We start from the raw sequence: 26,130 nt of genomic DNA, 5'->3' as shown, positions 1-26,130 counted from the left end.
GTCAGGGCTGAAGACACTGTGAATGAATGAACTTGTGCTTGTTTTCTGTAGTTACTTCTGTGTTTGCTGTTATATTAGTTTGGCTGAACAAGTCTGACATAAAGATTGATGTAACTTACTGGCTGCAGAGCCCCTCTGAAAAGCTGTTCTCGGTCTCTTTCAGGAGGAAGCTTGTATTCCAGTGAATTGTTCCATATATTTGGTGAGCTGTGACATAAGCTTTAGTGAGGTCTGATGTACGTCTGCATGTTTCTCCAGGTTCATTCCTTCAGTGCCTTATTTCAGAAGGACTCCATTTTATTTGCTGTACAAAGTCCTAGAGAATATTAAAGAAATATAAGGGCTGGTTCTTCAAGCATATACTAATTTTAAGAATAAGACTAATGGGATAAAGGATTCAAAAGTATGTCTCAAACTGCCTGAAAAGCAGGAGGAATTTAAACTGTGTCTCATTTGTCAAATCTGAGAAAAATTGAAATCTTATTAAATTTTGATTGATATTACACTAGTCAGTTCATCTTAGATTAGTTTTTCTGAGTTAGAAAACTCACACTTTGCAACTTGATTTTATTATCAGTGCAACACCAGAGGGCAATCATCTTTTATGCTGACATTATTAAAAAATGGAATGTGATGAATTGTGAAGTAATGAGAATTTGTAATTACTTTGATTTATTTGAATCCATTTGTTTGGACCTAGCTAGCTGCTTGTGGAATTGTATATCAGTCAGGTGCATGAATGCAGAAATAGACAGAAACTGTTGAGATAAATAATGGATAAGATAATAAAACAGAAGAAATCTGAAAAGGAGACTTGAGAAAGGTATATATTGCAACAATTTAGAGTGGCTTATACTTTGAAAAAAGTCTTGTATAAAGGACAAGATTTCCCCTTGTTTGAAGAGATATTATAGAAAAGCCTGTTAATATATAAAAAAGGGCTACAAGCACAATTTTTTCTTATAATACTGTATTAAATACATGACAAGGAGTCAATAACTGGTTGAAATAAGCAAGCCAGCCCTATGTAAAGGGAGCCAGCAAAGGATTCTCTAGAAAAAGATAAATGATCTCAGACATTCCATAGAAGGAAAATACTGTACCATGTTTACCAGGTAATATCTGTGTTTACCAGGTAAAACCCAGTTACTCTGGCGTCACCACACATTTGGAAACAGAACTACCACAAGTCAGAAGCATTTTAATAATGTTAACTTACTTCAGCGACACACTTTGATCACTGAATCTACAATAGTTTTCAATCACGAAGAAACCATTTTATGAATATGGTGAAATTTTAATATTTATGCAGTAGCACTAAAATGTAGGCACTTGCTGTTACAGGCATTTAAAGTTTTATCTTGACAGTTTGAGATATATGCATGCTGTTTCTTCTTAAAATTAGCAGTAAACAATGAAAAATAATATTTAATGTTGATAGGCCATCTGACAGGTTTTTATTAATTCTCATACAGGTTTTTTTCCACAATAAAATTAGGTTTTTAACCTGAATAACAGCTCTATTTCTTCGTGGGTTTTTTAATGGCATGCAATAAAAATTGAGACAAATTACTACAAACATATGAGGCACCAATATGAAAATCTCTGTGTGTGAATTATTTCCCATAAAATGTTGCATCACCTGGTCAATAGTTTTTTGTCTTTCTTCTGCCAGTTTGAATCTCCTGGCAGCATGAATTCAGCTTTCAGTAATGTGTCTTTCTGTTAAGATTTAGGTAACTGTGTTCTACAGTGTTTATGCTACCAACAGATTGGTTACCATTGATCAATCACTGGTTTTTATTCTAAAAGGCATGATTACAGCTAAATATTGTCAAACTGATCTCAAATCTGCCTGGGGTTAACTTAGAGACTTGGTGTAGTACATGCACTGGGCAGTACACATAGCTCCCAGCACAGTAACAAAGATGCAACATTTCACAAATCCTTTCTCCCACTTAGATACCTTTTTTGTACTCACAAGTTACTTTTCATTTAATGAGCAAAAGATTGATTGCAGGGGCAGGGAGAAATTAAGATATGTCCAATTAGAGACATGTATTGGATATATTCCTTGAGGTTTTCATTTGATGCCCTTTGAACCACATTTAGAAAATCTAAGGAAAAGTCTAAAGTTAATGCTAGAATAACCTCTTTTGAAATACCTTGCATCATAAAATAGAACTATAAGAATTTTGAAAAAAGCAAGATGAGGGTTATAAATGGGAAATATATAGTGTTGTTCCAGCAAAATGTTGTATTTTATCTTCTTCAACTATTTTCCTTTTTACTCTTCAATAAAAAAAACTTAAAACATCAGGGATGTAAAGGCTGATTCTACAGTGTCTTTCAGATAATCATGTACTTCAGGGCATGTTTAGTGTCACATATCCTTAATTTCAAGTGAAATTCAGGCTAATGTTTAAAGTTCTACATATGCCTCAATGCTTTGCAAAATCTAGGGACAGACACATGCATACCATAAAATTTGTGTGGTTCTTAGTGGAAATTCCTATGCTTACTTTTATCTTTACCTCTTGCATATTGTACCATGGGCAAGTATTATATTTTAATAGTCTATTGATTTTCTATAGGGATTGCTCATTTCTTGTTTATTTCAATCATTTGTTTCTTCAATGTGTCTTCTGGTAGGAATGATATAGGCAAATATTAAATTAAACCCCCTTAGCTGCTTCTGAAAATCCCACTGGTCGATTGTCTCCTATTAAAATCTAATCATTGGTGTAAAGAATATATTACCCAAGATCTTTTAAAAACCAAGACATCTGTCATACATCTTTAAAAGCATCTGTATCTGATTACAGAAGTTCAAAATCCATATGCCACTTTTAAAGCATTGTGGAAATTTCATCACAATTTCCAGTTGGTATTTTAAGGTCTTTAGTTTTGAGCAGTTCTGAATGTTTGACATATGGACAAACATGAGCATTCTAAATAAGGCAACTTTTTTACCCAAGAAGTTCCAAACTCAACTATATTTCTGAAGCCCTGGTTGAAAGATGTATATTTCTGCTTTGGCAGATGAAGGATTTTAGGCCTCACCATCTAATCTAATTTCTGTAAGTATCCCTGTACCGGAGTTGAGCTCCAGTTATCTTTGACATTCTTATGCAGACACCCATTTAGTCTTATGGCAAATTTACTTCAATACACTGATTAATTAAACAAAAAGAAACAAATCTAGTGTCTTTTCAAGTTCATTATTTTGGTGTCACATGTTAGTCACATGATGTCACTTTAGTCATATGATGTCATATGCTCGTCTTTCTTTACGCTTGTGTATAAATACATCTGTAAGAGGTTGTGTATTTGAAGAAAGAGGTAACTGTCAGGGAAAAAATGGCTAATGAGAACATCAGTGCAACACAGAGACAGTGGTCTATCCTCTTATATGCCACATTTTGTCCTTCTAAGCAAGCATAGGTTCCATAAAGCTCCTTTGTCACTGGCTTGCTCTTCAGTTAGTTTTTATTTTTGAAAGGAACACAGACTGTAAATGCCTTTGTATTTCTTATGACATCAGTGACACATTTCCTGAGTGCTACACCTCAGATAGGCGTCTAATCACAGTATATGGACTCGGGAAAAGTATAACCGTTTCAGTTTGAGGTACAATTTACTTCTTGCATGACCTTCAATAAGCTATTTAAGATGGTAAGATATATATTAATCAGAAAATTTGGAAGTTTTATGCAGTAATAGGGTATTTGGAGTATTATGGTAATGGAAACAAAAAATATGTAAAACAGAAACTAAAATTTTTGCTTTATTTCAGTAAGCTAAATAGCCACAATCTCAGAATAAAAACATGCTGAAATAAAGTTGATCTGATGATAATAATCTACTGTGATGTAGGTGTTTACATGCAGGGTTTGAATATTTTGGCTCCACATGGTTGCTCAAAAAAGCCACGTCAAATGAACTGTGATAAATTTACACCTGACTGCGTAATCCCATATGTATTTTATTAGGCTTACAAGCTGTCGGTGAAATGTCTTGACTAGTGAACCACATAGTTTCATAATTGCTTTAACCTTTTTCAGTCTTCTGATTTTTGGGGTCAGCTCTAGGGCCATCTCTTAACAGCTGGTTTACCTTGTGATACTGTATCTTAATGAAATGTTTTGTGGTTTCTGTATGAACTGTGTGAGGTCTCATTACATAAATATTACTCTATTACCATAGTGTGGAAAACTTGGAACAAAGCCATGGGTACTTCAAATTTTACATGCAGGTGTTAAAAAAAGGCCTATTTCTATATAATAAGTCAAAATAGACTGCTGCTTCGAAAAACATTTTATGTGCTTTGTTTGTTAGAATGTACCAGAGCAATGGCCTAGTCAGTATATTTGATTTCTTACAAACAAAATGAATAATAATAAGCTTTGAATAATAAGTAGATCCCATAAAATACAATAATTAACTCCTCTACACATTGAAGGTTTTATAAAATGCCTGTTTATATTATAAAAACAGGGTAACCACTGTTTTAGGGATGGAATGCCCTCACAAATGTGCTCATAAAGATGTAAAAGTGGCAGCCCAGGGGAAAAGCAACAAAGAAGAGTGAGCCTACTGAGACTGGAGAAGATGTATGTGATAACCAAAAGACGTATATTTACGTGAAGTGAGTGACATACAGTGGCCATTTTTGATAGAAGACAATCATAATTAGATCATATGTTCCAGCAGAGAAACTCATAATATGATATTAGCAAAGAAAAGAATAAATCTAAACCTAGGAATTCATTAGACAAATATTAACCAGAGGGAAAGAGTTTGAAAATTGACAAAATATAAGGTTTCTGGAAAACGTAATTCAGGCATGTGAAGAATACTGGAGGCAAAAAACGGAATCTCTCAAGCTCAGTGTAGAAAACACAGATATAATAGTGAGGGGAAATGGAGACACAAGATTAATGAACCTGAAGGTGCAGCCTAAGATGTTAATATTAAAGCATCAGAAACATCAGAACCTTTATGAGTGGCAAAGCAAATGATCATTACCATCAAAAAGGAATAGGAGAATACACTTACAGTGACAATTAATGCATAACATAGGTATTTTTTCAAGAGTTTGTGAATAAATCAGGACTATTTTAATAGATACTGTATTGTTCCCCAATAGCTGAAATCACCTGCTATTGATAAAGTGTAACAAACTTCTGAAGGTGACCAAAATATGATTGTCTACACCATTTCTGAAATAATACTTGAAAAGCAGAGAAAGTAGTAACTACAGTGGTTTTAATTGTCTAACTGAAGAAAAAATACTTGTCAAACTGCAATTTATTGATAGTACCACAGAATTCTTAGCCAGATTATTGTCTGGAAGAAACTGAAGACAAGAAACAAAAATTAAAAGTATGAGATTTCAGAGAAGGAAGATTATGTATTTTGAATTCTATACAAAGCTTGAGAATAAATTGCTAGTCATCATTAACTGTACTCATTTTGATGCTTTGGTGCTCTTCACTAGGGTACTTTATGGAAGGATAATAGAGAACTGTCAAAGAAATTAGGGAATTTTTAGTAATATAAAAGGGAGCAGAATGCTCACATCTTATTTTGTTATTCTATGATTGATATGCAAAAGTTTTCCAAAGAAATTGTACAGTCCAGTAATAGAAGACAAGCAGTAATGTTAAGTGCTACTCTTACTGTTAAGACTGGCTTTGGATTGACTCATAGAAGTGGAGAAACTATGGACTTTGGAGTGACAATGGAAAGCTCAAAGATTCATGGACAGTGTAGCTCTTCCCCCAGTTGCTATATGCAACATATAGACAAAACCCTAGAAAGGAAGAAGACTAGTTATCTCCAATGAACAAGTATAGAAGGTTTCAAATAAAAACAGTTGTGAAAAAAAAAAAACTAAAACCCACAAATATCTATTAGAAAAGCTAAACCAAAACAGATTCTGAAGAATTTGTTTGTAGCTATGGTGTTTAAGAAAGAAAAGTTTGCAAGAAGAGGCATTAGATTGTATGAATGACAATAACTGATATAACTCCAAAAAGCTAACAATCTGCTAATGCAAAAGCCTTTGTTCAAGTCAATTCAGTTACATGTATTATTTCTACCATTGTACTGATAGGACTACAGAAACTGAATAATATCATGAATAAGGAAAACAACAGAAAATATAAATTATTTTTGTTTAAATCTTAAGTTTTTAACATATGGCAAATAAAGAAATAAGACTATGTAATTTCTTCCAACACTATGAATTGCGCAAAAGAATAGCAAAACTAGATGCTTCTGTCATGTTGCACTGGCCAAAAATTTTAGGCAATAAAATTTGCTGGTGAGTGAACTGAGTGATGAAAAGGAAGCTGGTCCTATTTATTCCAGTCACAAATAAGTCACCAAGGTTTCCAAAATAAAATATGAACTAATGATAAAGACCAACTAAATTATGACAATACATCTTAGAAAGATGTAACAGTATGGGTGATTAGCTTATAAAAGCAGAAGAATGTTGGATGTGATGACATTTTTGGAAAATCATCCTATGCCCCAGGGTTCAGGAACAGAAAAACAATATGAAAGATGAGACCCACCTCCATAAAGACAGCCTTCACAATGTCATGGCACAGTTCAAGGCCTAATCTCAGAACCTAAGGCTACGTCACACTCAAGGTTCAGCTTCATCTTGACACAGTTTGCTGCAAAATGTGGAATAGGAACTGCCGAAGCATAAAAACTGACATTTAATTGATTTATTGTAAATGGTTCTTGCCTGCAAGCCATCTGCAAAGGAGTCATAAAGCACAAACATGATAAAGAAGCAAAGATCAGTTCGTCTTCCAAACAGCAATTTTACAAGCCAAATAAACAGACCAAGAAAAGCAGAGAGATGTGAAAAATAGGCAGCATACCTAACAGTTCATTAGAATACTGTTTTTTCGTCACATACCATGATGTATCATGACTTACCGCTAAAGGTAGGTCATGTAGATGCTCACATGATCAAAAAACATGCCACTGAAGAATATCGGAACAATGAACAGGTAGCCAAGGATGTCCGAATTGAAGTGGCTCATGTGGACCGGGGCTGGGAGCGTAAGAGTGAGCTATTGGTAGCTTGATGGACCCATGAAACAACAGGACATCTAGGGAGATGCAACATACAGTTGGGCTCAAGATCAAGGGGTGGACCTGACCATGCAGGCAAACACACAGGTCATTCATGAATGTGAAACATGTGCCACAATCAAGTGAGCCACACAAGCAAATTGTCCCTGGAATGGAGGGTGGTGGCTGAGTTTTCAGTATGGTGAGGCCTGGCAAATTGACTATATTGGACCACGTTCTAGAACACACCAAGGCAAGCGCTAATTACTCACCACGGTGGAAGCAACTACCGGGTCACTAGAAACATAGCCTCTAAATCATACCATTGCTTGAAACTGTGTCTTATGCCTTTAAAGGCTAATTTGTAGTGACATGGTACCCCAGAAAGAATTGAGTCTGTCAATGGGACTTATTTCTGAAATAACGTCATAAGCTCTTCATAACCAAGAGACATGGCATTGACTTGGTGTATCACACCCCTGATCACCTACAAGCCTCTGGAAAAATTGAGAGATATAACAGACTGTTAAAGACTGTGTTGATAGCACTAGGCAATGGGTCATGGAAGCACTGGGATATAAATTTAGCAGAAGCCACTTGGATGATTAACACCAGGGGATCTTCTAACCATCCTGTTCCTACCTAAACAAACCCCCTATGTACAGTGGGAGGAGATAAGGTCCCCATAGTACTGTTCTGGTTTAAGCCCAATAGGCAGCTCAGCCCCACACAGCTGCTCGCTTATTTCTCCCTGGTGGGATGGGGAAGAGAATCGGAAGGATAAAAGCATGAAAACTCATGGGTTGGGATAAAAGTAATTTAATAGGTAAAGGAAAAGCCACCTGCTCAAGCAAAACAAAATAAGGAATTTGCTCACTACTTCCTATCAGCAGGCAGGCGCTCAGCTGTCTCCAGCAAAGCAGGGCTCCATCATGTGTAGCAGTGTCTTGGGAAGACAAACACCATAACTCCGAATGTCTCCCCTTCTACCTTCTTCCCCCAGCTTTTATTGCTGACCAGGACATCATATGGTGTGGAATATGCCTTTGGTCAGCTGGGGGTCAGCTGTCCCAGCTGTGGCCCCACCCAGCTTCTTGTGCACCCCCAGCCCACTTGCTGGTGGGGTGGGGTGAGGGGCAGAAAAGGCTTTGACGCTGTGTAAGCCCGGCTCAGCAGTAACTAAAGTATCTCTGTGTTATCAGCACTGTTTTCAGCACACATCCAAAACATGACACCATACCAGCTATTCTGAAGAAAATTACCTCTGTCTCAGCCAAAACCAGCACAAGTGTGCATTGGGAAGTGTCTGGGGAAGGCACTGTGAGTTGATCCTCCCTTGAGGAAAGTCAAACCCATTCACAGGTTTGTCTTCGCTCAAGGTCCTGGGTGTACTTGGTGAGTAATGCAGAAGGATTGGGAGATCTGGCATGTGCCTCAAGGTGATTTAACCTTGGGGGAAAAATAATCTGTGATATGAATTGTATGTCGCAGGAAGTACTGTCGCAGGAACAACCTGAGCCGACACAGAGTGAGCTTCACAAGGAATTGGGTAAGTACAACAATGACTCAAAACAGGCTGGTTTTGGCACAGAACCACAGAATGGTAGGGGTTGGAAGGAAACTCTGGAGATCATCTTGTCCAACCCCCCTGCTTGAGAAGGCACACGTAGAGCAGGGGGCACAGGAATGCATCCAGGCAGGGTTTGAATGTCTCCAGGGAAGGAGACTCCACCACCTTCCTGGGCAGCCTGTGTCCCTGCTCTGGCACCCGCACAGGAAAGAAGTTTTGTCTCACATTGAGGTGGACCTTCCTGTGTTCCAGCTTGTGCCCTTGCCCCTTGTCCTGTCATTGGGCACTTCTGAAAAGAGTCCAGTCCCATCTTCCTGACACCCACCCTTGAGGTATTTATAAGTATTGATGAAATTGCCCCCTCAGTCTTCTCCAGGCTAAACAAACCCAATTCTCTCAGCCTTTCCTCATAAGGGAGATGCTCCAGTCCCCTGAGCATCTTGGTAGCTCTCTGCTAGACTTGCTCAAGCAGTTCCCTGTCCTTCTTGAACTGGGGATGGCAGAACTGGACACAGAACTCCAAATGTGGCCTCACTAGGGCAGAGTAGAGGAGAGGATAACCTCTCTCGACCTGCTGGCCACAGTCCTTTTCATGCAGCCCAGGATATCCTTGGCCTTCTTGGCCACAAGGACATGTTGCTGGCTCATGGTCAGCTTGTTGTCCACCAGCACTCCCAGGTCCTTCCTTCTCAGCAGAGCCACTTTCCAGTAGTTCAGCCCCCAGCCTGTACTGGTGCATGGGGTTGTTCCTCACCAGGTGCAGGACCTTGCACTTGCTCTTGTTGAATTTCATCAGGTTCCCTTTGGCCCAGCTCTCCAGCCTGTCCAGGTCCCACTGGATGGCAGCACAGCCTTCCGGTGTATCAGCCACTCCTCCCAGCTTGGTATCATCAGTGAACTTGCTGAGGTTACACTCTGTCCCTTCGTCCAGGTCATTGACGAATGCACAGACCCCTGGCACCCAATACTTGAATATGCTGCTTCTCCTGTGCTGAGCACCTGTCTTGACAGATGGGGTCCAAGTCATTGCCTGTTCTTATAAACATTTGGAGGAGTGGTGGAAGCCCATGGGAGATAGAGAATAATATCTGTTAAGGGACAGAGGATGGTAGTTGATGAGTTTATATAAATATGTATGTTAGATATGGAGATTTTTTAAGTATGTAGGTATGAGTTGTGAATGTTGGTAAGAAGGGACTTCAGTAATGAGAAATAGATACAGTGGGAAGTATCCCATTGCACATTCCTCATGTCCCACAGACTGGACACTCCACAATGGACTGTTTCCCTGACCGGGAATCGAACCCGGGCCGCGGCAGTGAGAGTGCCGAATCCTAACCACTAGACCACCAGGGAACATGAAGATTGGTTTAGAATAGTTTATATTAGACTAGATTAGGTTAGATTAGATTAGCATACTGGTTTATCTCACCTAAGTTTAGCTATATAAAATTTGTCTAATTTAGGGATTTGTCTCCCTGGAGAGAAAAAGAGAATTCTTCCCACCCTTCTAAAATACATATCTTCAGATGTTATGAGTTTCCCACCTGAGTTCCCTATTTCTCTACTGCTACTGTCTAGGTGACCAGGTTAGGCTAGTTATCTAATGTTTAAATGCCCAGAGGTACATTTAATTAATCTTACCCTTGGGGTTGATATAATTTGTGAAAAACTAGGCATCTACACTAAAACTATGTACATAGTATAGGGGCTTGGAGGGGCCTGGGAAAATCCTTTCAGGACTCTAGGAGATTAAATTGTACTGAATGCATCTATTCAGGCAACTGAACACCATGATGGTAGGTACTCATAATACAAAATGGGTCTTAACATGCTCTCTTTATTTCATAGTTTTAACATTTTGGTTTTTTAATTTTATCTATGGATTTTCTACATTTGTTTTTCCGTATCAAAACTAAACCCAGCTGCAATTAAGACCCAATGTATACTGGCATTCTGACATATTTCAGTGAAGCTGGATCAAGCTGACTCGTGGGTCTTTTTCGAGCTATCAGTCCAGCCCTTCATACTGAATCTGTAGGGATCTAAAGGAGCTGTCTTCTTTGGACTGTTTCAGCTGTCATAGCTCCATTGCTAAGCTTCTAAGAGGAATCTTTGCAATCTCTCTGTGCCATTACAAATGTAGCTGTATTTGCAATATATACTCATGACAAGCAGGATCCATGTGGAACTCTTGATTGTCTGTCTACATACATTTGTGACAATGAACAGTCAAAGACATTATTCTCTTCTCTTCTGAATTTTAAGAAGTATTACGGCAGTGATGATTGTAAAAAATAGATAACTAATGTTTTCCCTCCCTCCTATCAGCCGACATGCTCTCTTCCAGAATGAGTTTTCCCAGTCACTGAATATATTTCCTCAAATGGAAAAATTTGTCTGTTTCTCACATGCTGGTTAAAGAAAATTACAAAAATTTCACATGTAATACTAACCCCCTACAGATTTGTTTGAGATGTATTTTACTAATTTAGTCTTAGTTTGATAAACATGTAACCATTAGTGTATTGCAAAGGTCACCAGTATATCATTCGCTCACTGGGTGACTTATGTGCTTTCTCTTTTCTACATTATGCCAGAGATAAAAACCCATTTTGTCTTGAAAAACTGTTTCTGAATACAGGAATTGTTTGTTCATATTTTTTTTCAGTACAATTCTATCAAGCATTGTGCTGCAAGAGGGAAAAAAAGACTAAAATGATTACAGACTAAAACTCAAGCATGTCAATCATTGATCTGTGAAGAATTAAAAACTCGTTTCATTTTGGAAAGAAGCTAATACTCTTTGGAAAACCTCATCTGTTCAAGTTCCTGTGTATCCTTTATCTAAAACCAAAGGCATACTTCCAAGATATGCAAACAAGTATATGTAGTTCATTAGAGGTTTCCTTAGGACTTTTTTTCCTAACTAACATGAGAATTTAAATTAGAAAAGTTACTTGTCTTTAATTCTTCAGTTCTATATATGTAAATACTCAGAATATTTTTCATAGAAGAATAGTTAGGCATATTGGAATGAATCAATTTTACAAGTATAATGAAAGAATAATTTATAGCTGGAAACACACTGTGAAGATCTCACTAAGGAATAATGTTGTACTGATTTGAGGAGGGAAAATGGTGCAAAATGGCTTCTCCAGTGTTTAATTTCTGTGGCATAAGACTACTAAACCAAACTAAAATATGTAATTCATCTAGCTACAAAAGAAAACTTGGGGCACACACAAAAAAAAAAAAGATCTATACTGTGCAACAGTGACTACCTCCCTAATTTACAGAATCTGTAAGGTGAGAGGCATCTAAGAACAGAGCCTACAAATCTAGTGCTGGGAATAGGGAATCATCTCAACAGGGTTCAAGAGATATTTAGCAAGGTAAGTGCTAGGTTTTAAGTATCTTCTTAAAGATACTGCAAGAGGAAGCAGTGATTAGTGATCTCTCAAGTAATGTGTGATGGGGGTTTGAATTCCAGTAATATCAAGACAGGAATGAAGCAGGATCTCTAACTTTCTTGATGAGTGTTTTAATCATTGAGTATATTGGACAAAATAGGTCACCTTCACTCCAGTCATGTGCGTGGAGCCTGTTAGCCATGGGTGCTCTGAGGACCTTTCTGCATTGAGTCTGTCAGCGGATTTGGGCAGAAAAAATACTGTTTATAGTTTTGAAGAGGTAGGCATGAAGCTGATGTATACCATCAAAAGCAAGGTCTTCATACGACTTCCATCTAATATTCTGGAAACTGGAGACCTTCTGCTGCTTCTAGAACTGAATGGTAGCTGAAAAGGATTTTGTGCATCTAAGTCATAGACATAGGAGTCTAAGATGGCAGCCGAAAAATTCAGGATAACTTTGGGAATCCAGTTTCCCAAACAGTAGATTTGATGGTAATCTCTAACTATATTGAATTCCATTATTTGCATACAATCCAAGATACTAAAAATAAATGTATGCAGTAGGACCAGACCACTTTATAGAAAATCATGTAGGAGGAGGAACTCGCTGCAGCACTCACTGTAATCACTGAAGTCACAAATCAGAGAGCTAAATGTAGCTCTCCACACATCATTGTCTACAGGCTTGGTAACCATTGCAGTCAAAAGAGATCTGAGGCTTTGTTCAGTTGCCCACATGTGAGCAGTTAGTGGAATTTGAGATACTCTGAAGTATACTGTCAGTCTTTGTGTTGCTGATCCCAAAGGATACAAGTGTCCTGTACTAGATGCCCCAGCATCACAAGGATGCCTTGGTTGTGCTAGAGCATGTCATGTAGAATTTAGTGCCTATAGGTGGGCATCAAAAACCTAGGTATTTACTTTAGGGTCAACTTCTAGCAGAGTTCTACGGTACACTTATAGTAGTAACTATATATTCATTGACTCCGTAGGGATTTAGATATGTGGCATATCTACATATCTACAGGCACCTATGCATATAGAACTAAATTTAGACATTTTAATTTTGAACTGAATCTGATGCTGAATTCTGACACTGAACATAAGTATGAAGGACATAATTTAGATATCACTTTGTAGACAAAATCTTTTCTTTTTAAGAAGAATGTTGCTATAACCCTTTCTTTTTCCTCTAAGCCTCTAAAGACTATACGTCTCCAGTGGAAACCACAACAGTTTTATCAGACAAAAACATTAAGCATGAAATTCAAAAGATGTGTCAGTGAAAAGGATATAATTTTTTTAAATGCCTGTGATAATTTACATCTAGTGTAGCAATAAGAAGGAATACCTAATGAAGTGATGATTCAGCTAAATTTAGTCAACTTTATGCCAGCATAAATTCTACAGAGCTTTCATTGACCTAATGCATGTGAGCATATCAGTTATTCACTGAGGATCACACCGCGGTCTTTTTTCTGTTTCTGAATCCTGAAGCACTGCATAAATTAAAAAAACATGTGCTGAAAGATTTTTGCATTAAGAACCTTAAAAACAAGTTGACTGATTTGTCAGGCTTGCAAGATAAAATAAGATTGCCTTTCCATCCTAAACAAAGTTTGCTGTTATTGCATTAGTAGTGTATAAGGGAAGGAGAGTTTCAAGATGATGTACAGTAGTCATGAGAACAGTGTTTTGATATATGGCTGTCATTTGTGGTGCTGTCATCTCTTTCACTTTCTACGTTCATACATTATTCCACCCTTTACAGATTGAACTTGTGCAGTCACAGCCTTGTATTTGTGTTGTATTTCAGCAGACTTATGAAAAGCATTGGAAAGGTGTGAGCATTTTCTCTTTTTTGGAAGCAGTTAGATTTGATTCTATCATTCTATCTTCTATGATGCAGAGAATATATATGTGTTTTACAAACATAGATGCATTTTATGTGTGTTATGATTATAAAAATAACTAATTCATATAGGAGATTGTGTTGATAAATAAATCTAATACAAATTAAACTCAAAACTGAAAATGCATTGATTTTGTAATTGCTATTTCCAAAGATTTTGAAGAGTCCAGAAATAGAAATAGTGACCATCAGAATATCTTTCTACACTGACAAAGACTTTTACATCAACAAGATTTTCAAAATGTCTTGGATATTTTAAGACAAAGAGTTCTTGGAAAATTGTGCATGAAAAGAAGTAAACAAAATACTCCTCAAGATGATAAGTTTATTTTCTTTCATGTAAGAACACAACATATATATTGTAAATTTCAATATATTTGCATGACGGCAGGTGAGACTAGTTGTTTTTACAAGGTTGCGTGATTAAAAAGCTAATCAGAGAAAACAAAGACTCAGCAAGTATCCAAGGAACTATCGCAGGTACCCAACAAGTAACCTGATCAGTGAATATGGAGCACACCAAGCCAGCTACTCCTAAGAGTGTCATGTAGAACGATTAGATCATTGTTGCTTGTCCCATCTGCCAAGATGACTCAGGAAAGAAGGTCTGTTTCTGGAATGCCATACAAATTAGGGGGGATTATTTTCCAAAGGGGTACAGGACTTATTCTGGAATGTAGGCAAAAGCAGATTTTGAGGTGGAGCAGAGAGAATTTGAAGATGGTATAAAACTATGGGGTGTCTCCAGGAGATTGTGGGAATGTGCAAAATATTTAGGGAAAGGATCCAAAGTAGGGGAAGGGAGGGATCAAGTTGGGTCAGGGATTAAGAAAGGGAATAAAAAGCACAAGTCATCTGTAAGCAAAAGCCTGACAAACATGGTAGCTGATTACCACAGCCTGTTGTAATTTCTTATTAAATCCATTCTATTTTCTGTGCAAGTCACTTCCTGAACCTTTGTGTGCAAACTGCTCATGAACTTCAGGTTGGACCAGCTGGTGAGTAGGAATAGATCCATATAGGGAAACACCCAAAGCCTCAGTCGGTGTGTGGGAATGGGCCACAGATATTAGATGGATTTGAAATCTGAGTTAGTATTCAAGGAACCCACAGATGTGTGCGTGTGAACCAAGAGTGAGGGCATGCATATATCCTGACTCCAATCCCAATTGCCCTGGGAGGAGGAACGGGATGAGGCCATCTGTGATGTTCGTATCTCTGTGAGTGCTGTGGGTGTATAAGTGGGTGCTGATAAAGGCACTGACCTGTCTCTGTGCTGGTCTGTGTGTTTGGCCATGTGTGCATGTGCATATACACCAGCTAGGAATACATGCTTGGCCTCACTGGCACACAGGGAACATGGACCCACAGCAGCCTCCCTTCTGTCGCACTGGGATGAGAGGAACCCTGTAAAGATTCGTATAGCCATATGACTAAAATATATGACTATAATATATTATTAGTCTGCCTCTGCAAAAATAACTTCTGCTGTGTAGCCTCAGCTCCACTGGCTCAGTCTTGAATTCAGCATTTAGCCCCACCTAGCAAGGAAATGCTAAGTAGTCGTAGGCATGGAAGTCATAGCAACTGAAAGCTGGCTGACCTCAAACTGAAGGTATTATTCCTTTCTGTTTCTGAGAAATGCATGATTAAAAACTTCACAAATCAGTACATTTAATTGCCAAAGGTGTTAGCTATGAGCAGGCGCTGAAGCAATGAGAAGACAGTCATGTGGTTCTAATGGTCACCCAGGGCATGACCGTGTGTTGGTTACTTAGATGAATAACACAAGCTGTTGGAGAGGAAAGGACCTGAGAGACAGCCTGTGTGAGAGAACTTGTGCCTCTGTGGAAATTTCTCATGATGATGCTCTATTTTAGTTTTAAAATCATGGTGCTTTTTCATGCTGCAAAGAGGGTGGGGATTAAAAAAAATGAGGGTGTCTCCTTCATTGCACCTCTGAAACAAGATTGCAGAGGAATATTGTGTGCACAGATTGACCAGGCAGAATAAACCCTGCTATTTCAATGCACATCTGTTACTGAATCCAAAAAAAGAATATCATCTAAGCAGCTCACACCACTGTGTTGAAGGCTCTAAATTCTTTATAGAAGTCTGTCATCAAAGTATTGTCTTAACCCATTCCTGCTTAACTGGGGGGACCAGATGGGATCATATGTTTCAGATATTCCCGGCATGTGCAGTGCTGCCAGAATTAACAAATGTGTGCCGTTTCTGCAGCTACACTGTTGACAGAAAACTGACACTGTTGCTAGAGACATTGCGGAAAGCGCTCTTGGAATTAGCTTATTGACAGATATCTATCAATTAAAAACAGTAACAGCAATATGTCAGAAAGTTACGTGCTGCTGAGAATCTGCTACTTGAGCTTTAATTGAGATGAACTCTGTATAGCTTTGTAGTGTACATACTTAGCAGGTTAGAAGGACCCATGTAAAGTAATCCCATCTCTTTGATCTACTTATCTACTTGCATGCATTTTTATTGTCTGGGAGGAGATGCTAAGTTCAGTGTGAATTTCTTCTACTTCATCACTCAGAAATAAAGGCCACTCATCACATATTTTCTGGTCGTCTCCTCAGAATTCATTTGCTCTATGTTTTACCCTAAGCTTTAATGCTTCTCTTGCAAAACTATCACTGTTAATCCCTCTGAGTCAGTAGATTTTAGCACAGGTTATTAAAAACCTAGCAGGTTTTTTCCCCTTCAAACTTCAACACTCCATCAGATTCTTTCATTACCATTTCCTGCTTCATGCAATTAAGATTTTGATAGTCTTCAAAATCATGTTATCAGGCCTCTAATAACCCAGCCTGATTTCTCCATTTATCTGCTTGCTTTCCTCATTTTCTTGATCTGCAGTTTTCTTCTCTGGTTTCAAAATTGGTGTGGCTATTATTATAGCAAAATTACAGAGACTAATTCAAAAGACACAGTTACATATTCTCTAGGATCGAATTAACACAATGAAAACCTCAGTAGTTCACATTACTTGTCCTTAGGATAGTGCTTTGGGACAGGATTAAGCAAAGTGGAAGGGAAAGTAATATGCGTGTTATACAGAATCAGGAATGTTGCTTATGTGCAGGAAATACCAGTGGTAGACTACAGGTTTGTTGTCTGATACAGTCACAGAATAGAGAGGCCATAAAAATAGTGTACAAGTAGGGTCACAATTTATTCAGACTCCTAATCCCTGTTCGTGCAGCACAAAGGAGCTGCAAGGCACGCTACGCTGGAAGTATAAAGCAAGTCGATCACTACACTATGGACCAAGGCAGGAGTCCTTTTCCTTTCATTCCCATGTATCCCTTGGTTATTTGGGCTGCCAACAGGAACACCTATATGTCCAGTTTCAGATATCCAAACAGTCCTATGAAATGCAAAGTTGCTGAATAAAAGTTTGCTGGATGCAAGGCAGAAGTCATGACTGAGAATACAGCACAGTACAAGCACCTAAGAATGAGGAATAGAAAAGGAAGATGAAGGCAAAAAAACCACTGAATGCTCACATACATTCAAGACATTTTGAAATAAATGAGAATTAAAAGCTGCACAGTAATTCACCCTGCCCAGATGAAAGATTTACATTTAAAAAGCAAGTGGGTAATGCCCTCCACAATAACTCCATGCCTCAGAAGTTAACCTTGGCAATACTCTTTCTCTCCCAGATAATAGCAACATAAATAATTTCCTACAGTTGTTAGCAGCAAAATTACTTGTTATTCTCTCAGATTAGTGTGAGTTTCAACACTTTTGCATAAACCTAAATCAGAACCTTGAAAGTTCATGAAGGGCAGATTTGGTACATCAGTGGGACCATTTATTGGTTGGCATAAAGAAAAAGCTTTGAACAAAAAAGAAATTAGGTTAAAGTTCATGAAAAATTACTTTTTCTGTTGTTAAAACATTATTACTGTTAGAGTTTTCATTATAATGAATTGTAAATTACCACGATTAGATGAAGAACCCTATCCACCAGGAATTTAGAGTGGAATATTAGACTTAATGCAGTTGAAAAACATAAGCTCTTAATTCTTTACTCTTATACGCTAAAACTAGGATAAACCTTTCAGTTTTCTGACTTGGAAGACAGACAAGAATATAACTCCATCAGATATTCTTTACTTTCCCAACGCATCCCACTGAGTCATCTACTGACTTCAGACTGAGTAATATCAGGGTACTTTTTACCTATCCATTAATACATGCAGGAAAATCTTAAAATTCAGCATCTGAGACAAAATGTGGATACGCTGGATATTGCAAAACTGCTTTACATTCTATAAAGATACTCCCTGTATTTCACTACCCAGGTTTTGCTGACATTCTGGTGAGCTTTATTAAATCTAGAACAGATTAAACTCATCAGAATATTTAGATGTGTGCACGTATATTTTATATTAGCTGTTGATCAGGAAGGTAGAGTGGGGAATGATCAAGTAGCAATAGCTGTTAAAAGACACTCCACCCACAGAACAAGAAGTCAGTGATTTTGGTGAATCATTGTGTTGATATGCTAGTCTTGGTAACCAAGTCTTGGCTCTTAAACAGTCCTTCTCATCTCTCACATAGATTGCCTGGGATTTCAAACCATTTTCACTACAGTAAGAGACAGAGAAAGTGAGAAGTCAGACCTCTCTAGAGTGAGACAAACACTGGAATAGATCTAACAAAATGTAAAGTGATTTTCCCAAGCCCACTCTGAGGAAATACAATACAGCTAAAACTTTATCAACCTGTATTGACATTGCCAACAGTAAGGTAGGATTTATAGCAGGTAGTAATTCTGAAAGCTGCAATCTGCATAGAATTAAGTACTAAGCACAGGGAAGAATATCACCTTCTTTGCTGAAAAGTTCAGTTTTCTAGAATAAAACACACTGCTAGCTACATTTCTTCTGCTTAGAGAGATTATGAGAGAAAAATATGTAGCAAATGGCAGTTCAGTTTCTTAAAGGACTACGGGCAGGAACTCAGATGTTATGATGGCGACTGCAGAACAACAGGCAATACAGAAAGAGCAACAAAACTAATCCTCAATACATGGCCTACCAGTGACAGGAAAGCAGAAAAGAAGGTACTGTATTAATAAAAATTAATTTCATGATTAATGGGATTCCATATCCATTTTGCTTTTGGTCTAGTTTTGTTGATTAATGTGATCAAATCTTTCTGTTCCAACACTGCCTGGATTCTCCCTGTGCAGCGTTGAATCATAAAAGGGCCCACTTTAATCCTTGTATCTTGCCAGCATGGTATGAACAGTAGTGAAAATGGTGCTATGGGCTGTTTTATTGAGATTTTAATTGCAGTAATATAGTTTTGCTGTCATAAAATTTTAGATAGAATTTAAACTCAGTGGAGCAATGAGATATAAACTCGATGAAGGGGCAGATTTATAAGTAAATTCAGCTCTGAACTGGTAGATTAATGAAAAATGAAGCATTCTGGTTGCAACATTAATCTCTGAAATGGCATTAATAATGTTTTAGAGGAAAAAATGACATTTTATATTATAATCAAGATTTCATTAGCATTTCAATAAACTGAAAGTCAGTGCTTTGAACTCCAGCAAAACCAATCACTTATAAGATCCACAGTAGGCCTGCAGGCTATTTGGTTCATTTATTCTAAGTGTGCATTTTCATGTTCTATTTTGCCTTTAGAAAAACAAAAATTTAAAAAATTTTAAGATTAATCTTTGCAGTTTGAGGGTGTTATAAATATGGAGGAAAATGGAACAATTTAAAATTTCCATCTCCCTCCTCTCACCCCTTACCATCTACTACACTTGAAAGCAGGACCCCCATTTTGTTTTTTACTTTAAGTAAAATACCTCTGTGCATATTTGAGACCAAAGAATAAAGGAGAGAGTCCTGAGAGTCCTCAAATCAGTGGTCCAGCATTGCTGGATTATTTTTTTCTGTTTAATTCGGTTTTAGTTATCCTTTTCGGTCCTCAAATCACCCATTAACCCATAAAAATCAATAAAGGTCCTATCAACAGATAAACATCTGCTACTGCATACTGAATTCCAAACAGATTTACCTTTAATGTCAGTGGAGGGAAACAGGCATTGGTCATTCATCTAATCCAGCAAATGCCTGAAGTTAGATGAGAGGCAACTCATTCCTGGACCCATATCATGTAATCTCAGACACCACAGTATTGATGAGGACATGTGAGGAATTCCTCTTTAGAAAGTGATTCCTGCCCCTGAGATAATCACCTTTCTTTCCTCTCTCAGCTGGCTGAAGGTATCCATATTATAGAGCCTTAATTTAGATACATAATTGTCCTCCCCTATGACTCCCTGCAAAACGTCTTGCATAAATGCTCCCATGTGCTTCCCTGCGTGCTTCCCTTTGACACCCCATTAATGCAGAGGGTCCTTAGGCAGACAGGAGTGTTTTCCAAGAGCATAACAGCCCAAAGGAACATACAATGAACCATTTGGGGAAACAAGGCTAGCGTACAACTGCCACGCGTGCTTGATGGAGAAAGAGAGGCTCACAGGCTCCATCTGGGTAATATCACTGATCAGGAAATCGTTGAAGGGTGTGATCTGACTCAGAGGCCTGAATACCTACTGAAGTTCATTAAATTAAGGCCAGCATATATGAGACTATTTATTTTTTCTAGGTTAAGCATGCTTTATAGAAAGAATGAAAGTGGTGTGGATTGGGAAATTATTTACAGAACAGTATGCATTTAGGATACCTCTTGTTTCTGGTGTGATCAGAGAGGCTTACACTGAAAGATACCTCTATCAGTCAGCCATTAAAGAAATCCTCCTCCCCCCTTCCTTTCTTCCATATTTTCTTTTTTCACTCCTATTTTCATAACAAGGATTATTAAACAAAAAAAGAAATTGAAGAGTTCTAAAAACCTTTCTATTTATTCTTTTGGTTTCTTCCCTGCTTCTCCCTTTTCCTGCATTACATAAAGTGTGTTAACCTGGTTCACGTTTCTCCTATTTTTCCTATGTTTGAATTGTGTGCAGTTTCCCCCAAGCCAGAGAAGTTACAAGGTAGCAGAGATGAAATCAGTTCTGTTTGATTTATGTGGAAAAAATAAAAATTGCACTTCCATAACTGTAATATTTTTCTTGCAGCTCTGTGAACCCCTGAAGAGTCACATCACTCAAGTTACTAGTTTTTAGTAAACAAGTGGCTGGATATTGTGTACTTATTCCTTCCTGATAATTCTGTAGCATCTACTATAACGATGTAGAAGAAAAAGAAAATCTTCTGTATTCTCAGAATCATTTAATTCTTTAGCAAAAATTAATGTGTCTTTCCTATGGATTTTAGGATGAAGTATATTGCTAACATGAAATCTCATGTAAGATAGCTCTGGGACTCTATAGCATTGTGCTTAGTGCCAGTTTTATCATATTATCCTGGATTTAGTTTTGGAAACATCCACATTATTTATAGAAAATAATCCTGATTTACAGAAGCAGAGCTGGTGGACATTGCATGTTTTCACACAGGTAATTTGCAATGAACAAATAATTTTTTCTGGAAATCTTTTGGAGCAAAACCAGACTATTTTTGGAACTTTTTATCTCCATCTTTAAAAAAAAGGCAGAGTGTGGGGGGTGGGGTGGGGGGTGAGCAGAACCCAGTAAATACATGCTTTTTTGTGTCCAAACTATGCTTCATACAAGAGACTTCAGGCTGAGAGGAGTCATTGCATGACACTGTTTACCAAGGGGAGACCCCCAATTAGTTCCAGCAGCTTGACAAGTTACTGCCCTCACCCAGTCACTGCATAAGTAACCTCCTCCTGATCCTATGAACAGTTCCTAAACTGCTGCAGTCAAAATAAGCTGAGCTAGCAAAGACCTTTTTATTTTTTAAGCTTATTCTGACTGAAGCACTTACAGGCATGCTGATACAAACAGCTCAGCTCTCAGGTCAGTGGAGTTAGTAACAGGAAGCAAAGGGGGCAGCGAGGAGGAGGAGAGGGCAACAGCAATTAGCAGGGGAAGGCTGGAGTTTGCAAATTCTGTTGGCAACATATTTGCAACCAAATGAGTCTTTAGGGGAGTAGCCACCTCTAAACCCCTGCTCCCTCTTGTCACTACAAATATAACGATTGGTTTTGCACTATGCAGTTTTCTGCAGCTAATCAAAGCTGCATAAATTAATATTAAACAGTTACCATCTACTTGCTACTCAAGAGGCATGTAGGGCTAAAGGTTGTCTCTTTTATTAAAGTCCAAAACTATATCCTGTGCTGCTAGGTTTATAAAACTACTTTCTTCCCACAAAAATAAATGTGGTAACCAAAAATTCCTTTACTTATCTCACCCACTGACCTCTAATTGCTATCTTAATGAATTACAATCAAGCAAACATTTAATTTAATTTAATGGAGAGGTGCACATTTACTTCATAAATCTGAATACGTTATAGGTTGCCAGATGATAAATTTGATAACACAGCTGCTGTTCTCTGCTCAAATGAGTAAAGAAAACTGCCATAAGGGTTTTCACTATCTGATTCCTCCCAGTATCAGATAGGTCTGTGGAACCAAATTTCATTTCAGTTGCATGAAGACTTTAGTTCATCTAGCCTATTAATAAAAATTGCAAATATTCGTTCTTATTATTTCTGTTTTCTGTCAGGCTTCATTTCACTTCATTGGCAGATATAAATTTTTACTAATCTTAGTTTTATAATGCCCCATATTATTCTTAACACTTTTGATCTCTGTTCTGTTCAGATTTTTCTGTTTAACACTTGGAAAATATCTGAAGAGATCCATTTTATCTTGAAAACTGGATATGGGTTCACGAAGAAGGGAATGCATACCTAGCTATAGTCTGCAGGATGGTACCTTAAGTTGCAAAGAGATATTTCCTAAAATTATATCTTATTTTTAAGAAGTTGGCTCTGAGCTACTGTCTCCAATTTTTGCATCAACATCTGACAATCTTTTAAACCCAGACCTTTTCACAGCTCTAGTCAGGAACTTGTCACGCCAGGTGATGAGAGGCTCAGGACTTCAATACTTCTCGCTCTTTGGAACAGGCTGTTCTGACTTTCATGTGCAGACCTGGCTGGGACAGGGCGATGCGATCACACTCGGGAGCTCAGTCTGTGTTAAAAAAGAGCAACGCGTTAAGAGCAGATTGAACACTTGTCAACAAGACTGTACTGGCACCATGCTTGGCACAGCAGCCATGCAAACAGTAATAGGCAGCAAAAATGGGGGTGGAGGGATAATAACGTATTTGTTTGATATTGCAACAGCTGAGTAAAGCCAGAGTAGCCCTGCCCTCTGTTACAAGTGGTGCCTCCGCTGTGTGCAGTTAGCGATCACGCTGAAAGCCGCAGCCATCGCTGCATGCCGTGTGGCTCCCCAGTGCTGGGAGCCATGGGGCCTCCCCCAGCACGGCAGGGCCCGGCAGCCAGGCCCGTCCCACCCGCAGCCAGGCACTGGTGGCATCCCCAGGCCCGGGCATCAGGCATCTCCCCGGGGATGGGACAAGGCTGGGCCATGCCGTGGGCGCACGGGTGGGCCCAGGGCAGGGCTGTGGGGAGACGGGTGACGGCCCGGGGCTGGCCTGGGCTGTGGGCAGGGCAGGGTCCTGGGGCAGCTGGTTCAAGCAGCTGCTGTTTCAGTGAAAATTCCTGCATGAGCAAGTGCTGGTGATCTGTATTTCTTCAGTTTGATTTAAAACAACTTCTGATGGTTCTTTGATTTGGGATAGTTTTTTCCTGTTGTGCAAATGAAAAGCCCAGTGGGGGAATCTGTAACTTCCTATGAATGTAGGCAATGAAAGTGATTTAATGGTTGTTGCTCTTTTATTTTAGATTTACTCCTTTATATATTGTTTTAGCAATACTTCTTTATATATAAAAACTGTGATTTTCAAACATAGCTGTGGATGTGGCTGAATCATGTGGTTTGTAACTAAATTATATTATTACATACGCATTAGCATTTTCGGTAATGAGACAATATCTTTTTTTCATTTTGCTTTAGATTTTGCTAATTAAAATTTGTTTTAACACTTGAACTTTTTGCCAGCACAGGCTATATACACTTACACCAAATGTAGAGTCTGTATCACCATGCAAGTGCTCTACTTTTTAAAATAGTTATATGAAATATAATTAAGAAAATACATTGCTTTAGAGAAATCTAGAACTAAATGCCTAGGGAGTACAGATTGTATTGAAGTCACATCAGAATTCTTCTTACTATTATGAAATTATTTTGGGGTAATTTAGGGTAAATTGTACTTTGCTCAGAGACTGTAGACCTAGTTCTGATCATTTTACTTTCTCTGTGTTTCCTTGACTGGAGGTTTAACTTTCTTTGATGTTCAAAATACATTTCTCTCTTTAGCATCAGCTTCTACATTTGTTGCATCTTGAAGAGAATTGCTTACATCCTATTTGGAAAGACTATGACACTAAATTTATAGCTTGTAAACTAAAAGCACAAGCTATAATTTTTCCTGTGTTTTATGTAAATAGCCCAGGTTTTGAGAACTCAACCTAAACAGTCTGTGAACTTCTGACCATGCATTTGACCAAAAAACTTTTGAATAATTCACCATAAGTAGTACTCAGTGTGAGTTCTGATGTTCTGTTGCAGTAGACATACCCCAAAGAATTCTATTACTGGACATTTTAATAATTAATCTAGAGCCTTGATTTTTAAATTTCATTCAATTCTTTGGCCAGAGTGGGGGAAGGGATGTTCCTCCTGCAGTACGATGTCACCACAATTTTCAATGTATGTCATGACTGAAGGGCCAGTTGCAACTCCATCCTTTTCTGGGTAATTTAATTATATTCACTCTGGGCTCTATCTGTGTCAGTACAACTATTCTGTATCAAAATAATGCATGGATCAGAGACACTTCCTTAGAGACTTTGAATGTAGACAGAAGTGGTAATAATGTGTATTGTTTTTTATTGCACCTTAAGCTTAAACTACGCCCTCCAGGTATCACAAACTGCTCCCGGTCCCTCAGCTCTGGGTGTTTATTTTTGTATTAAACTCAATTTATATTATTTGTTCTGTAGGACAGCTTAGGTACTTCAACAGAGAAACTCCAGTTCCACAGGAAACTCTTGAGGCTTTTATTTCCTGAAAGGCCCCAGATGTGATAATTTTTAATAATATTACGTAAATTGTCATTAATATCCATTAGACAGATGAGGACCCTGATATCAGGAATTTTGGTACTTAGCAGAGAAAGAGGCTTTACTATAAATCAAAGGACTGAAAATAAAACCATATTCTTTATTTTGGATGCCTAGATATTTAGCTATAACAACTAGTTTTCCTAGCATCTCCTCCTAACAAAAGAATACATGATCCTGTAGTTTCTTCCCAATGTTTAACTGAGACAGTACTAGTTCTGGCTGAAGATAATCAGAACATAGAAAGCCAAAATTTTGACAGATTGTAAAAACTTTCTTTTTTCTTTTAATCTTTCTTCTTTCTACTTTTCTTTCTCAGCTACTGCAAATTAAAATGCTTTGTTAAAAATTACCACTACTGTGCTTGTAGTGAACATAGATGTCCCCAAAATGAGGACTGGTGTCCTGAAGAAAGTTAATGGTCTGCATAACTCCATGCTTTTTTTTCCAGCTAGTAAAATGAAACCATCTCTCTGATATTGCTGTTCCTTTGAACAGCCTCTGTAACTGGCACAGGTGCTATCACATCAACAGGTGGCAGTGAGAAGGGGATTGTTGAAGAGGTGACACATACTGAAGTTGTTACAGAATCCTAGAGTTTCAGACTTTTAAGTGAAAGTTATGTTCTGAAGTACAGTTATGTAGCACCATAAAAATAATCAGCAATTATGAAGAAATTTGCAGTAACACCTCTGTATGCAGTATAATGCTGTTTGCTGTCTGTCAGCAGTGAAGATTAAAGTATTATCTACAGAAGATATTTATGTCTAAGCATTGTTAGCATTAGAACAGCATTATTTGCACTTATGAGAAAAGTTCAGGGGCAAAAAATTTGGTTATGGTTCCTCCTGGACTACGAGACTTAACCAAATGATCATCTAGTGACACCTCTGGACAACTGGCTAAACAGTATGACTCTGCAAGGGCTTTGACCTGGAT

General features: G+C 38.0%; 1 non-coding gene across 1 annotated transcript; it reads right to left on the bottom strand.

Annotated features, from left to right (window-relative positions):
• Positions 1-9,952: 9,952 nt before the first annotated feature.
• Positions 9,953-10,024, bottom strand: TRNAE-CUC (transfer RNA glutamic acid (anticodon CUC)). Its single transcript has one exon. It is a non-coding gene; the product is annotated as a tRNA-Glu (tRNA).
• Positions 10,025-26,130: the final 16,106 nt, after the last annotated feature.

This window comes from Phalacrocorax carbo, chromosome 3 (genome assembly GCF_963921805.1).
Source record: "Phalacrocorax carbo chromosome 3, bPhaCar2.1, whole genome shotgun sequence".
Taxonomy (NCBI): domain Eukaryota; kingdom Metazoa; phylum Chordata; class Aves; order Suliformes; family Phalacrocoracidae; genus Phalacrocorax; species Phalacrocorax carbo.
The sequence above is the reverse complement of the archived record's forward strand: the minus strand, read 5'-3'. Positions and strand labels throughout refer to the sequence as shown.